General features: G+C 41.1%; 2 pseudogenes across 1 annotated transcript in view; both read left to right on the top strand.

Annotated features, from left to right (window-relative positions):
• LOC146635094 (uncharacterized) overlaps positions 1 to 11174 on the top strand; it is a 36161-nt pseudogene extending 24987 nt beyond the window's left edge. The window contains exons 2-3 of the transcript XR_014905011.1: positions 9349 to 9489; positions 9940 to 11174. The product of XR_014905011.1 is annotated as an uncharacterized LOC146635094 (transcript). The remainder of the gene's footprint in view (positions 1 to 9348; positions 9490 to 9939) is intronic.
• A 1391-nt stretch (positions 11175 to 12565) lies between these two features.
• Positions 12566 to 13274, top strand: LOC146635093 (uncharacterized; annotated as a pseudogene).
• The last annotated feature ends 3422 nt before the right edge of the window (positions 13275 to 16696 follow it).

The following is a 16696-nucleotide window of genomic DNA, read 5'->3' as shown; positions in this document are numbered from 1 at the left end:
TGCTCAATGGGTGACATTTCTGGTGAGTATGCTGGCCATGCAAGAACTGGGACATTCTCAGCTGCCCTCTGCCCTGAACAATGTGAACCATGATTCATCCGTGAAGCGCACACCTCTCCAACGTGCCAGACACCATCGAATGTGAGCATTTGCCCACACAAGTCTGTTACGGCGACGAGCTGGAGTCAGGTCAAGACCCCGATGAGGATGACGTGCATGCAGTTGAGCGTCCCTGAGACGGTTTCTGACAGTTTGTGCAGAAATTGTTTGGTTGTGCAAACCAATTGTTCCAGCAGCTGTCTGGGTGGCTGGTCTCAGACGATCTTGGAGGTGAACCTGCTGGATGTGGAGGTCCTGGGCTGGTGTGGTTACACGAGGTCTGCGGTTGTGAGGCCGGTTGGATGTGCTGCCATATTCTCTGAAACGCCTGTGGAGACGGCTTATGGTTGAGAAATGAACATTCAATGCACGGGCAACAGATCTGGTTGACATTCCTGCTGTCAGCATGCCAATTGCACGCTACCTCATTGCTTGTGGCATCTGTGGCATTTTGCTGTGAGACAAAACTGCACATTCCAGGGTGGCCTTTTGTTGTGGGCAGTCTGAGGTACACCTGTGCACTACTCATGATGTCAGATCAACATCCTGATGTGGCACACCTGTGAGGTGGGATGGATTATCTCAATATAGCAGATGTGCCCACTACCACACATTTGGACTGATTTGTGACCACTGTTTGGGAGGGATGGTTATATTGTGTATCTGGAATGAATTTTAGGTCTCTACGTCCATCCCATGGGGAATGGGAGCAGTAACAAAGGTGTTGCGTTTATATTTTTGTTGAGTGTATTTGTTTAATATGTGCGTTGAAGGACATATCCTGGTCAAAAATGACTCCAAGGTTCCTCACAGTGTTACTGGAGGCCAAGGTAATGCCATCCAGAGTAAGAATCTGGTTAGATACCATATTTCTAAGCTTTTCAGGGCCGAGTACAAAAACCTCAGTTTTATCTGAATTAAGAAGCAGAAAGTTAGCGGCCATCCAGGTCTTTATGTCTTTAAGACATGCCTGCAGTTTAACTCATTGGTGTGTGTTATCTGGCTTCATGGACAGATAGAGCTGGGTGTCATCTGCATAGCAGTGAAAATTTATGCTATGTCTTCTAATGATACTGCCTAATGGAAGCATGTATAATGTAAACAGAATTGGTCCTAGCACTGAACCCTGTGGAACTCCATAATTAATCTCAGTGTGTGACGAGGACTCTCCATTTACATGCACAAATTGGAGTCTATTAGATAGATATGATACAAACCACTGCAGTGCAGTACCTGTAATACCTACAGCATGTTCTAATCGCTCTAATAGGATATTATGGTCAACAGTATCGAATGCTGCACTAAGGTCTAGCAGGACAAGCACAGAGATGAGTCCACTGTCAGAGGCCATAAGAAGATCATTTGTAACCTTCACTAAAGCTGTTTCTGTGCTGTGATGAGCTCTGAAACCTGACTGAAACTCTTCAAATAAACCATTCCTCTGCAGATGATCTGTTAGCTGTTTGACAACTACTCTTTCAAGGATTTTTGATATGAAAGGAAGGTTGGAGATTGGCCTATAATTAGCTAAGTCTGCTGGGTCTAGAGATGGCTTTTTGAGTAAAGGTTTAACTACAGCCAGCTTGAAGGCCTGTGGTACATAGCCGATTATTAGAGATAGGTTGATCATATTTAAGATCGAACAATTAATTAATGGCAGGACTTCTTTGAGCAGTTTTGTAGGAATGGGGTCTAAAAGACACGTTGATGGTTTGGAGGAAGTAATTATTGAAGTTAACTCAGAAAGATCAATTGGAGAAAAAGAGTCTAACTTAACATCAATGGTACTAAGAGTAGCTGTAGATAATATTACATCTGTGGGATGATTATTGGTAATTTTTTCTCTAATGATAAAAATTTTATTTGTGAAGAAGTTCATGAAGTCATTACTAGTTAATGTTAAAGGGATGGCTGGCTCAAAAGAGCTCTGACTTTTTGTCAGCCTGGCTACAGTGCTGAAGAGAAACCTGCGGTTGTTTTTATTTTCTTCAATCAGTGATGAATAGTAAGATGTTCTGGCTTTGCGGAGGGCTTTCTTATAAAGCAGCAAACTATTTCTCCAGGCTAAATGATGATCCTCTAAATTTGTGACACGCCATTTCCTCTCCAGATTATGAGTCATCTGCTTTAGGGTACGTGTTTGAGAATTATACCACGGAGTCAGGTACTTCTGATTAGAAACCCTAGTTTTCACTGGAGCTACAGTATCCAGAGTCGTACGTAGTGAGGAGGTGAAATTATTAACAAGATAATCGACCTCTGTAGCGTTCAGATAGCTGCTCTGCTCTGTGTTGGTACAGGGCATTGAAGATGATAACAGTGGGTGGATTATATTCTTAAACTTAGTTACAGCGCTTTCAGAAAGACATCTACTTTGATAAAGTCTACTCTCCACCGCTGTGTAATCAATTATTGTAAATGTAAATGTTATCAGGAAATGATCAGACAGGAGAGGGTTTTCAGGAAACACTGTTAAATGTTCAGTTTCTATGCCATATGTTAAAACAAGATCTAGAGTGTGATTAAAGTGGTGGGTGGGTTCTTTTACATTTTGAGAGAAACCAATTGAGTCTAATAACAGATTAAATGCCATGTTGAGGCTGTCATTTTTAGCATCTACATGGATGTTAAAATCACCCACAATAATTATTTTATCTGAGCTCAGAACTAAATTAGATATAAAGTCTGAGAAATCAGACAGAAACGCTGTGTAAGGCCCAGGTGGACAATAGATGATAACAAGTAAGACTGGTTTCTGAGTTTCACAGCACGGGTGGACAATGTTAAGCATCAGGCTTTCAAATGAATTAAAAGTCTGTCTTGGTCTTTCATTAATTAATAGGCTGGTGTGAAAAATTGCTGCCACACCGCCCCCTCGGCCTGTGCGTCGAGATTTCTGGTAGTTAGAATGACTCGGGGGTGTTGATTCATTTAAACTAACATAATCATCCTGCTGCAACCCGGTTTCTGTAAGAAAGAGTAAATAAAATTTGTATAATCAATTCAATAATCAAAATAATCAATTATTAAGTCATGTACTAACAGAGACTTGGAGGAGAGAGACCTAATATTTAATAATCCACATTTCACTGTTTTACTCTTTGGTTCAGATGTGGATACCGTATTGTTCTTTCTTTGTAATTGTTTATGTTTAAGTTGTTTGTTGCTGGATTTTAGTTTGTCTTTTGTCTTTTTGGAAGCTGACACAGTCTCTATGGAGATGGGTTTTTGGGGGGGTAGCAAGAGGAGAGAAGCTGCAGACAGGCGTGTAAGACTGCAACTCTGCTTCCTGGTCCCAACTCTGGATAGTCATATTTTGGGGGGTTTAATAAATTTGTCCATATTTGTAGAAATGAGAGCTGCTCCATCCAAAGTGGGATGGATGCTGTCTCTCCTAACAAGACCAGGTTTCCTCCAGAAGGTTTGCCAATTATCTATGAAGCCCACATCGTTTCTGGGACACCAATCAGACAGCCAGCAATTTAAGGAGAACATGCGGCTAAACATGTCACTCCTGGTTTGATTGGGGAGGGGACCAGAGAAAACTACAGAGTCCGACATTGTTTTGGCAAAGTTGCACACCGATTCAATATTGATTTTAGTGACCTCCGATTGGCGTAACCGGGTGTCATTACTGCCGACGTGAATTATGATTTTACTGAATTTACGTTTACCCTTAGCCAGCAGTTTTAAATTTCCTTCAATGTCGCCTGCTCTGGCCCCTGGAAGACAATTGACTATGGTTGCCGGTGTCTCTAGCTTCACATGTCTGAGAACAGAATCACCAATTACCAGAGTTTGACTCCCGGCGGGTGTGTCGCCGAGTGGGGAAAAACGGTTAGACACATGAACGGGTTGGTGGTGTACCTGGGGCTTCTGTTTAGGACTATGCTTCCTCCTCACCGTCACCCAGCTGCCCTTTTTCCCCAGCTGCTTGGGGTCTGCCGGGGAACAGCTAGCGGGGCCTACGCTGTCTTCGGCTGAAAAAAGAATGTATTTAAAAGTTGTTAATTAAATTGCTAAGCAAATAAGCTACTCAGAAACACCACTGTGTTTGAGCAGGAACAGGAAGTGATACTCTACCGCAGAGCGAGCGAACACCAAGTGACAGCGCCACCAAGAGTGCAGGAAGGTCCCAGCATTGTTACTTCAAGGAAACTGAAAAACGAATTAGAAACATTTTGCCTTGAGCATCAACAACTTAGAGAGGCCTGTCCGTGCCCACCGCCCTACGCACTGCACTCTATGCCGAGGAAGGAGGATGGGAAACTAGCGTGGCTGGCAGCTTTAAGACTCAAACACCCTCCAAAGAGAATTTATGTTTGCTCCTTTCGTTTTATCGATAAAAAGCCCACAGAGCAACACCCCGACCCGGAGCTTTATCTGGGCTATGACCACCAAAGAAAAGAAAGAAAGAAAAGAAGAAAGCTATTGGGGCTCAAGAGTTGGGAGTTCGCCTTGTAATTGGAAGGTTGCCGGTTTGAGCCCCGGCTTGGACAGTCTCGGTCGTTGTGTCCTATGGCAAGACACTTCACCTACCGCCTACTGGTGTTGGCCAGAAGGGCCGATGGCACGATATGGCAGCCTCGCTTCTGTCAGTCTGCCCCAGGACAGCTGTGGCTACAACTGTAGCTTGCCTCCACCAGTGTGTGAATGTGTGTGTGAATGGGTTGATGACTGGGTGTGTAAAGGGGTCCCTAGGGGGGACTACTAAAAGCGCTATACAAATACAGGCCATTTACCATTTACTCACTTGGACCACTTTGAGTGTGACAGCTTCCAGTAACACGAACAAAAACACAGAATCTGTACCCGGTGTTGTGCCAAAAAGTGATTGTCTGCCAAAAACTGATTTCCGGTATTTGCCAAAAAGTGTTTACTCGTTTTTAAACTGCTATAAGTAACTTGTTGGGCTATAATATGTGAAACATATGTCAAATGCATCCCTAATGGATGACACAAAGTCATACTGAGCCACAAACAACATTCGTGTAACAAGGTAGAAGGCGCAATCAGCTTTTGGCAGCGACTTTTATATAACCTTTATTTATGCAGTTAAAAAAATGTCATTAACATTAAAAATGTCTTCTGTAAGAGTAAGTTGGCCAAGAGGACAGCAGAAATGGCAGCAAATATTACAATAGTTCTGAAAAAATATGTTAAGTGGGATAAAGGACCGGATTGGTTATAATGTAAGTACAATAACACAGAGTTGTAAAGATACTTGAAAAAACAGATAATTTTTGAGTTCTATATACAACCCCTTTGTAAATGCTGTTCACCGAAGTCTATTTACCAACATACGTAAAGATATTACACATAAAAAATACACAGAAACTAGGGCTGCTCGATTATGGCAAAAATGATAATCACGATTATTTTCACTGAAATTGAGATCTCGATTATTTGACGATATTTATTTAACCCTTTAAGACCTACTATAGAACCAAGTCCGCCAGAGCTTATATTATATTTTTACATGCTGTAGTGCCATTTGTGGGAGCATTTCAAGTTGCTATACAACTGTTATAGCCCATATTTTAATAATATGTATGCATTAAGTCCATAGTAACTACATTAATTGCAAAAAAGTGCAATAAACTACAAAAAAAATTGAAAATCGTTTTTTGTATATTTTACATATATTTCTACTTGGAGAAATTTAAGAGGCTTATCCCTCAAAGCTTTAAATACAAAAAAGTTGCAAAAAATAGTTTACAATAACAGGAAACTTATTTTGAGTGTCTTCATAGTTTTATTTTGGAGATACACCAATTTTTATATACTGCAGGAAAAACAAAAAAAACAATCCTATGATGCAAATTTGCAAAGAAAACAGCAGGTGCATTAAAATAAACTATTTCCAGCAGTGCAATTCGAGTTCTAAGCATCCCAGAAACTATTCAGAAAAATCAAACATGACCAGTATAGGCTTTTAAGGCCTACAAGTAAAAAACTACAATTTCTGCGAAAATGACGTCACTTCCGGTTTCGGCCAGGAAATGGCGGACATGTGATAGTTCGCGCTGACCTCTGTTTCACTGTGGGAAGTGTTACGAACAGCTGATCGGATCGGCAAAGCGTGTTTCTGGAATATTATGTTTTTGTTCCTGCAAGCGCTTTTTATGCAATTTTTGCAAAGCTTTATGTGGAAGGCAACCGTGACCGAGGGCAAGCTGATGGCACAACATGTAAGTACAACTCCTCCGGTTTCATATGCAAAACAAATTTTTGCGCTAGCTTACACGGTTCAGGGTTCTTCAGGGATTTAAAAAATAGTTACACAAAACGGAGCGTGCTGCTCTGACCGGCTTTAAAGGGTTAACAATGACTTTAAAAAATAATATAAAATAGTGTGCAACACCACTGAAGTTTTTTTTTACCTGTCTTTTCAGCCAACGGCAGTCACTCTCCTCTCCAAATAACTTCTGCTTAGCTTTCCGAGCTTCCCTCGGGTGCTCTTAATCAGCGGTCTCCAACCTTTTATGCGCCACGGACCGGTTTATGCCCGACAATATTTTCACGGACCGGCCTTTAAGGTGTCGCGGATAAATGAGGGAGGGGCTAATAATCGGCTCAGTCATTTTTAATGATCGTTGAAAGCCCAGATCGTAATCGTGATTAAAATTAGATTAATTGAGCAGCCCTAACGGAAACATTGGAAGTCAGTTTTAGGCAGGCGATCATCTTTTGGCACAACACCGGTAAGTGAAAGTCTAAATGTGGTTTGCCACAGTTTCACATTTTAATCACACAAATTAATCACGAAAATACTTTTTCTAAATAATAGCCTATGGTGAATGGCGTTAGTATCAGCACTAGCTGGTTATTAGCAGCAAAGTCTCAATTTTAATGAAAGTTTACACCCATGGTTAGTAATTAACACCAGCCACATGCTGCCAAAACTATATATGGCTTCATTTAATTGTCCCAGAGAGATTAGCCCCAAGGGCTGTAAAGGTCTTAGGTTTGTGTTTATGCAGAACATGTTAACAGAGTTATTAGAGGCAATTATTTTATCATTCATTTAAAGCGCTTGCAACTGCATGAAAACTCAGGTAAAAATTTTAAAGGCAACCTTTGCAAAAATACCAACATTTGTGACTTTTTTTAGAATGAAAAAATGGTTTATGATATTGCACTGTAAATGAAACATGCTCACTAGGTGTTCAGATCACAAGTGTGGCAGTCTTGAGCCCTGTGCAAAACATTGTAAGTTGCACTTGCATGTAATAGCCTCTGCTGCCAGTTTTCTGCAGCTGCAGCTCTCCATCTACCAGTTTGATATCGCTGCATTTCTGGGTAAGCTACTCCGTGATTGAAGAATAAGTTGGCACAGGACATTTTATTTCTTGAAGCACATCTGAGTCAATGACCCCGTCAGGACTCGCAGAGAGCCATGGCTCCTGGATGCTGATAACACTACCCATGTGAAGGATGTTCATACCCTGTTCTTTCAGCTGATGACAAGCTCTTCATTTTATTTACCATAGTTTGTTTCATAATTCCCACGAAAAGAAGGGTACATGTGCTCAGATAAAAATTTGTCATTTTTTGTGGTGGCACGTACTGGAACTTTTTTTAGCAGAGCTTGCTGTAAGTCTGAGTTTCCTACAGTTGTGCCACAAATCAGATGCACTTTGCTCTTTTGTTTCTTCTTGTAATTGTTCTGCTTGCTTTTCAGAAACTTGAATATATGCCTGGTAGAATGCCCTGCATGGAATACAGCTTAGTTTGTAAGTGCTTATGTGCTTGGTGTGGCTGAAAGAATTACTCATCAACTTAACTGTTGCGGTGAGGACCTGCAGATGGCGAGGCACTGTAACACTTTCCAATCAATGTGTTCTTGAGGAGGAAAAGTGGCTCCACTTGTGCTTTGCTAACGCTGTCAATAAAGTCTTGATGTGTAAGGTGATATGGTGTGTTAGGGAGAGTTTGTGTCACTGCAGTCCGGGAGTTCACATCGTACTGCTGCTCTGCCCTGTGATGTCTGAAGTTTATCTGGCTTAGACGTTTAGGTTCAAGGTTCTTTGCTGTCCCTGCATTCCACCTGCGTTGCTCATCTGTACATGCAAGCCTGGCCTTTCCACTGATCACAGAATTCTGCACCTGTAACAAACATTAATAGTTAGTACTACTAATCCAAAATACTCAAAGCTTCATAAAACTGAAACAAACATTTATTTTTAGCTCCATTCTGCTGCTGATACATACTTTAGGTTTCTGAATATTAAACTTGTTGTTGCCTTTCATAGTGTGTAACTTGAAGGTAGGGCTGGGCCGTTCACAGTAATGCATTGTTAGGCAACAATAAGAAAATGAAATATCGCGATAGAATATGGGTAAAACGCGCATGCACAGTGCCTTTGTGTTCATACACACATGGCTGAAAAAGCACGGCGGCAGCGTTGAATGAGAACCGGAGGAAAGCGGATTGTTGAGTGAAACGGATGAATCAGAATTGGTTTGTAAAAATGGTGCCACTTGACTGGTTTTGTGTTTGTCAGTCAGATACACAACAAAGCACTTTTTTTTTGTAGAACATACAAGCGGGCCATCATTATTCCCGGATTTGTCCGACTAAGGTGCTCGCAAATCTGGGAATAATCTAGGTCCTAAACCATTTCAGGTCCCAAAGTTAAACAAACACTGCGGCATCACTGAGAGTTTAAAACTGTCTAAATTCTTTCATCTTTAATAAAAAGATCAGCATTGGTGCTTTACCAGGTGTAACTATGAAGTTTAACATCCAGGCATTCATGAAAACAGAATTTATTACATTTAATGCGGTAAACGAGTTAGCAGGAGGTTAGCTTGCTAGTTTTGCTAGTTACCCAAGCATGATATAGCATGTTCTGACTGCGAGATTTCTGAATAAATTCTAACATACAGCTGTTGTGTGATTTTTGAAATGTTTTTTGAAAACCTCATTACCATCCACGGGGAGCTAGGATGGTAATGAGGTGCTTGGAAATGTTGTAGTTGGCTGAGTTTATACTGCTACCAATGAGTCTGAGCGGGACTCCTTTGTGGAACTATGTAATATTGACATATATACAGGGTGTAGCATCCCCTGGCTAAAGGCGGTGACATACAGGACAGTCAGTGGCTTTTTACCTTTCAAGTTCTTGTATGCAACTGATGACTTTCTATTTGTAGTTGCTTCTGGGGTTTTACCTTGAAGCTTTATAGGTACTGTTGTCACTGAGGAGTGTAGTAATGTTTATTTGCTCTGCTTCTTTTTGTCAGGGATAAAATACGTCTAAATAGTTTTTGTGTCCCAGCTGAGTAACAGGAGGACAAGAGTCTGGTGGTGCAGCATAGGAACAATTTCAGCCATTTGGACTCAGCTCAGCCACTACAGAGGAAACAATGACTTCAATACAGAAGGTGAGAAAAGTATCACAGTTACACTGTTATTGAAACTGTGTGCACAGCTGGTTGGTTTTTAAAACACGTTAACAGCAGCTTTATCTTTTCCATCCTGGGCTCCTCCATATATACAGACTCTACATTCACAACCAAAAACCACTGAAGTTAGAAGAAAATACAAAGATCATATTTTATCAGCACATATTGAAACAACAATATCATCTGTTGAACTCAAAACTTTTTATGAAGTAAAAGATTTTCTCCACTTATCAGTATTTCTTCAATAATGTCATTTTCATTACAACTCTCATTGCACATCATTGTAATGTGACACTATCACCAGAAGGTGTTGGAAATACACCAACAATGTGTTTGTTGTCACATTAAATTCCACTAATGGAGGGAGTTACAGTTTGTTCCACGACTGCATTTCACTCACTGCCTCTGTTTGTATCTCTGTCACTGCAGGACCAACGTGAGGCGGAAAAACAGTGCTCTCAGGAGGCCGACAAACCTCACAGAAGAAAGGGAGAGAAAACATACAGCTGTGATGAGTGTGGGAAGGATTTTACTCGGAATGACAGCCTAAAAATACACCAACTCATCCACAGTGGAGTTAAACCTTACAGCTGTGGTGAGTGTGGAAAATCTTTTACTCAGGCTGGAAGCTTAAAAAAACACCAACTCATCCACAGTGGACTTAAACCTTACAGTTGTGACTTGTGTGGAAAGTCTTTTAACCGGGCTGGAAGCTTAAAATTACACCAACTCATCCACAGTGGAGTTAAACCTTACAGCTGTGATGAGTGTGGGAAGGATTTTACCTGGTCTGAAAGCCTAAAAAGACACCAACTCATCCACCGTGGAGTTAAAGCGTACAGCTGTGACTTGTGTGGAAAGTCTTTCACCGAGGCTGGAGGCTTAAAAAAACACCAACTCATCCACAGTGGAGTTAAAGCGTACAGCTGTTACTTGTGTGGAAAGTCTTTTTCACGGGCTGGAGGCTTGAAGACGCACCAACTCATCCACAGTGGAGTTAAACCTTACAGCTGTGACTTGTGTGGAAAGTCTTTTACCCAGGCTGGAGGCTTACAAAGACACCGACTCATCCACAGTGGCGTTAAAGCATACAGCTGCGACTTGTGTGGAAAGACTTTTACCCAAGCTAAAGACTTAAAATCACATCATGTCATCCACAGTGGAGTAAAACCGTACAGCTGTAACTTGTGTGGAAATTCTTTTAGACGGGCTGGAGGCTTAAAAAAACACCAACTCATTCACAGTGGAGTTAAAGAGTACATCTGTGGCTTGTGTGGTAAAGCTTTTGCTCAAAATGGCCACTTGCAGAAGCATCTAGTTACCCACTCTGGAATTAAGGCGTACAGCTGCGACTTTTGTGGAAAAACTTTCAACGACAAACACAACCGAAATAGTCACCTACGGATTCACACTGGAAATGATGTTTACTGCTGTGATCAGTGTGGGAAACTGTTTGCAACAGACTCACAGTTAAAACAACACATGTTTATCCACACTGAGGAGAGACCTTATAAATGTGACCTGTGTGAGAAGACTTTTAAATCTCCACATCACCTGAATAAACACCAACAGATCCACACCAGAAAGTAACTCTACAAGTGCAGTTACTGTGAGATATGTATTGATTTTTTTTATCCTGTAATTCTAACCTGATTATTTGGAACAAGTCTCATCAGTAAACTCCACAGAGTTCAGATGGAATCTGTAGTTTTTATTAGAGATGGCACGATACCACTTTTTTATGTCCGATACCGATACCGATATCATAAATTTGGATATCTGCCGATACCGATTTGAATCCGATATAGTGTTTTTTAATCAACAAAACTGTTTTTTAAATATCTTGCTGCATTTTGTATAAGTTCATACTCAAGTTTAAAACAACAACTACACTAAAGCTATTCTGTTATACCTCAATGCAAAAAAAAATATTTCATAGTTCAGCAATACTGATCAATCTAATAAACTTAAACCTACACCATCCTCCCTATTCTGGTATTTTAAAGAGTACTTAGCATAAATATTAAGCAACCTAACTAATAGGGTTCCAACTCCCAGCAACAACAAAAATAAATAAATAAAAAATAGGGAACCACCCCTCACGCGCCACCTCATGATGCTTAATCGACGTAATCAACCTTAATTTGATGCAGTGTGAAAAAAAATGCACAGAAATCAATTATTTTTCAAGAAATATTAAATAGATTCAACATCTTTCTTCAACAAAATTGCAGACTGCACAGATGGTACCTTCCCAAAGGAAAAAGTACTATAGCTTATGAGGTTATATTAGACTTAATAGTTACTATATACAGTAATTGACTTCTATTCATTTTACATCAAATTAAAACTTTGGGTGTCAGATAATTATTTATTAAAAGCTAGACATTTTAAATGAGAATAAGAAAGAAAAATATGTCTTTGTGCCCCCTTTTCCCTGTTAATGCCCTATCGGCCCCCCTGGCTAAACTTTGCTAGATCCGCCCCTGCACAGTTACCAGCGTCAGCTACGTAGAAAAAGATCCTGGTGTAGAAAGTAATATTAAATAAATTCTAACAACAGCTGATCAAGCTTAAACGTGCTGCTGTTGTTCAGCCGCTGGTTTCCTCCTTCTGGTGCAAAGTCGGCCAAAATCAAACAAGAGAGACGGACTCGCGACAGAAAAGCCGATCAGCTGATCATTAAGCAGTTTCATGATTGAAGTAGCAGCAAGAAGAGGCAGTCGCTCCATATATCGTTTGTTAAGCTTAACGCAGGAATGCTTTACAAACATTCAGAGATGGACTTACACACTTGCTTTACTTCTCTCGGGGATAACTTTGTCGGAGATGAAATGCCGGGTTGCTAGCGAAGCTCCAAATGCTATCCAGACCACTGACAGGTCCCGCATGCCACAGCCGCTGTATCACGTGATGCATACTGCTCCGACGTGCTAACGTTCTGAGGTGAGTTATGGCGTGTCGCAAGTTTTGTGAGGTGCTTTCGTGATATTTAATGGATCGGATTACATTTTTTATTTTTCTCCGATATCCGATCCAGTAATTTAGGTCAGTATCGGACCGATACCGATACGTAATATCGGATCGGTCCATTTCTAGTTTTTATTATGAAAACTGTGGTGGTAGGAAAGAGTTTCTCTGTGACCTTTGTGGAAAAACTTCCAATCATCAACGGGACCTAAAACCACATCAACGTAGACACACTGGAGACAAAATGAACTACTGCAAAGAATGTGGAAGAGGCTTCCACACACCAAGTACATTAAAAATACACGAACTCTTCCACATTGGGGTCAAAAAGCACACCTGTGACTAGTGTGGGTCATCCTTCACCACTGCACGTGAGCTTAAAGAACAATCATAAGTGAATCCACACAAGAGAGACACCATGCAAGTGCAGACACTGTGACAAAAGCTTCTCACAATCAGGTCATCGTAACAAACATGAACGTACACACATGGAAGTGAACTTCAGCTGTGACCAGTGTGACAAGAGCTTCAGGAATCTCAGTTCATACTCCGAACACAAACGATCCCACACTGTAAATAAACTGTTTCACTGTTACCAATGTGCAAAAACATTCACTTCATTATCTGCTCTGTGCAAACATCAGCCTGATCATGCAGGACTGAAATCACTGGATCACAATGACTCTGAAGAGAGAGAAAGATCCTCTTCTGGTTTCAGAGTTGGACTTGAGATCAGGCTCCACAGAGTTCAGATGGAACGTGTAGTTTTTATTATGAAATCCTGATAATGTTAAAGCATTAGTTATATTTGATTAACTCTGTGTAAAGTTTGTCTTATTAAATAGTTTGGTGTGAAAAACAAAGAATTGGTCTCAGAACAAGTAGTTTGTTTCCGATTCAAACTAATTTAACTGTTTTCAGTGGTACATGTGGAGGTTTGTCAGAGGAGGAGACTCACACTGAACAGAGAGTATGTTTAAAATGCTTTGTGACTAACATCTCACACATTCCAATAAAGCTGTTGTTCCTTCATTGCAACAGCAGTTTGCAGATGTGTTGTGCACCTTTTTGAAATGCAGCCTGGCATGAAAGTGTGTCCATGGCCTAACAGGTTGCCTGAGCAGAAGAGACAAATTGTGAAAAAAGGAATTGGCTGAAATGGTGAAAATGCTGTTATCATAGGATGAAGTGAGGATTTGTTCCTCAGTGTTTGGTCTCCTATGCTTATCTGTTTGCCAGATGAGTTGTCCCAGGTTTTGAGAGGGGCCGGTTGTGTTTAAGGTACTTCAAGGTAATTAAGAAGTGAGCACATAGTTTTATACGGTTCTTTGATGATTATCACAAAGTGAACAAGGTCTCATGGTTTGATGCTTATCCCATGCCAAAGGTTGACCTGGACTTTATAAGCACTCCTTGGTTGTTTATGATGCTGGATTTAACCAATGCCTACTGGCAGATTCCCTTGTCTGCACAGTCCAAAGACAAAAACTGGTGATGGCCAGAGGGGCCGATGGCGTGTAATGGCAGCCTCGCAGTCAGTCTGCCCCAGGGCAGCTGTGGCTACAACTGTAGCTTACCTCCACCAGTGTGTGAATCTCAAAAGCACTGTATAAATGCATTTATTATTATTATTATTATTATTATCCATCCATCCATCCATCCATTCGCTTATCCTTTTCAGGGTCGCGGGGGGCGCTGCAGCCTATCCCAGCTGTCATAGGGCGAGAGGCGGGGTACACCCTGGACAGGTCGCCAGTCTGTCGCAGGGCCAACACACAGGGACAGACAACCATTCGCACTCACATTCACTCGCACATTCACACCTAATGGCAATTTGGATTTTCCAATTAACCTATCCCCACAAGCTGCATGTCTTTGGACGGTGGGAGGAAGCCGGAGTACCCGGAGGGAACCCACGCAAACACGGGGAGAACATGCAAACTCCACACAGAAAGACCCCGGCCTGATGTTGGAATTGAACTCAGGACCTTCTTGCTGTGCGGCAACAGTGCTAACCATCGTGCCACCGTGCTGCCTCTATTATTATTATCATCAAAAACGTCTTTCTCCACTCTTTATGGTTTGTACCAATTTGTCACACTTCCGTTTGGCTTGTTTGAAGCCGCGGCCATTTTCCAGCACGTGCTGGAGTGACAGCTGCGTCCTCACACTGCATATGCTGTTTCCTACCTCGATGATGTTGTCATTCATAGTGATTCATAGTGGTGGAGCATGTGCAGTGGTTGGTCACGGTCCCAGAGAACCTTAGGCAGGCAGGGCTTATGGCAAACCCAAAGAAGTGTATGGTTGGATGGAGGGAGGTACAGTATTTGGGTACAATTTGGGAGCTGGGCATGTGCATCCACACATGGATAAAACAGCAGCAATCACATCCTACCTATGTCCCAAGGCAAAAAAGAACATCCTGATAATAACCAATTGCAATAGTCCAGACTTGAAGTAATAAATGCATGAACGAGTTTTTCAGCATCACTCAGACAGGATATTTCTACTCTTAATAATATTGCAGAAATGGAAGAAAGTAAAGATTCATCGATTTGCTTCTGCTTATCCTTTTTGGGATCGCGAGGGCACTGGAGCCAATCCCAGCAGTCATAGGCCGAGAGACAAGAGTCTTTAATACTTGCTTAATATTTCCATTGATGAATGAATCTTGATTAAAGATTCCTCATAATGTTAATGGAGGCCAAGGTACTGCATCCAGAAGATGATAAAATCCTTATTTTGTTGATAAAATTGGCACAGAGTTTCTGCCATGCATTACCAAAGATTCACATCAAACTTATCCCATTCTTGGCTGCTTTAATGAAGATTTTTTTATTGTCACAGTTTGATACTGATGATTTCTTGTGAACACTCCTTTAGTTTGATCCCAGTGACAGTATCAATCAACGCAGTGACAGTATCTTCCTCGCTGGCTCCATATCTCTTTATAGAGTAATCAGTGGTTTGCTGTCTCTCACCATCAAAACACTACATAAATCCCACGTTTGACTTTCTTATAAATCACTGAATCAGTTACTTTCTAAATGAAGCTTCGAATGTCACTGATCACCTTCCTCTGGTTATACGAATCAAGCCTCGACACAGTGCTTCTGAAGCAATGTGTTGTTTTTTCTGACACACACACTGGAGCCTCAGGTTCAAGTTGGCCATCACTATTGTTGGCCACATGTCAGCAAAGTTATGTGACATCAGTGATGTTTATACTTTCTGCGTTAACTTGGTTTTAAAGCCTTGACTTTAAAATAGACACTGTTCAAAAGTTGATCTTAATCTTACAGAGAATATAATGATATTATGGATAATTAAAGTCAGTCATATATCCACAAACACATTAAGCTGAAAGTCAGTGAATGCTGCTCGGTTTGCAGTCCTGAATATCATGGCACAAGCAGGATTCACTGCACTGTTAATGTTAGCTATGTTATATTGCTGCCTCTGTTCGGTGGTCTCAAGCCAAACAAACTTTAACGTGTGTTTGAACGAGCTGATGGTTCACTCGTTAAGCTGAAAGAAAGATGCTTTAATCACAGGAGTCACACATGCAGGGCTGTAGACAGGGAGGATTGCCCTCCTTACAGACAATATTGATTTGTAAATGAATAACTAACGATTTTGTCAGCACAAAGTTGTGTATTTGGAGCACAATTCTACAAGAAAGATAAGTTAGTTCACAAATGCTTGTGGTTAAAGTGCTTTGGCACTCTTTGGCAAAACCAGAGTGTGCATGGGTGTATGACTGGATGTGTAAAGCGCTTTGGGGTCCTTAGGGACTAGTAAAGCGCAATACAAAATACAGGCCATTTACCATTTACCAATATTGTTGTTAAACTTAGTCATCATCTTGGCCTCTTCCCGTTTGCTGCTGCCTGCCATTAGTACTTGTACAGTACACCGTTATTCCCATCACTCCCTTACAGTAAATGTTTGCTGTGTCTTTCTGAGATGTATTGATAGAAACTGTTAGAGTAAATAGTTAAACATTTGTCATTTTTATATTTACCATTTGTCCATTGTTTTAACTCTGTGAAAGGAATTCTTTCTTTCCTCCCATCCCCAGATTCTCGAGGTTCTGGGTGCGAGGTTGAAGTGTTTTATCACAGGAACATCCTTTTGAAGGTCTGTTTGATGTTTGGTAGAACTTCCCACCCTTTGTATGGTTTGACTGTGTTATCTATGGTAAACCATACAT

Source organism: Diplotaxodon limnothrissa, linkage group LG3 (assembly GCF_057381915.1).
Source record: "Diplotaxodon limnothrissa isolate DT_005_m linkage group LG3, D_limnothrissa_male_GT1.1, whole genome shotgun sequence".
NCBI lineage: Eukaryota > Metazoa > Chordata > Actinopteri > Cichliformes > Cichlidae > Diplotaxodon > Diplotaxodon limnothrissa.
The sequence above is the reverse complement of the archived record's forward strand: the minus strand, read 5'-3'. Positions and strand labels throughout refer to the sequence as shown.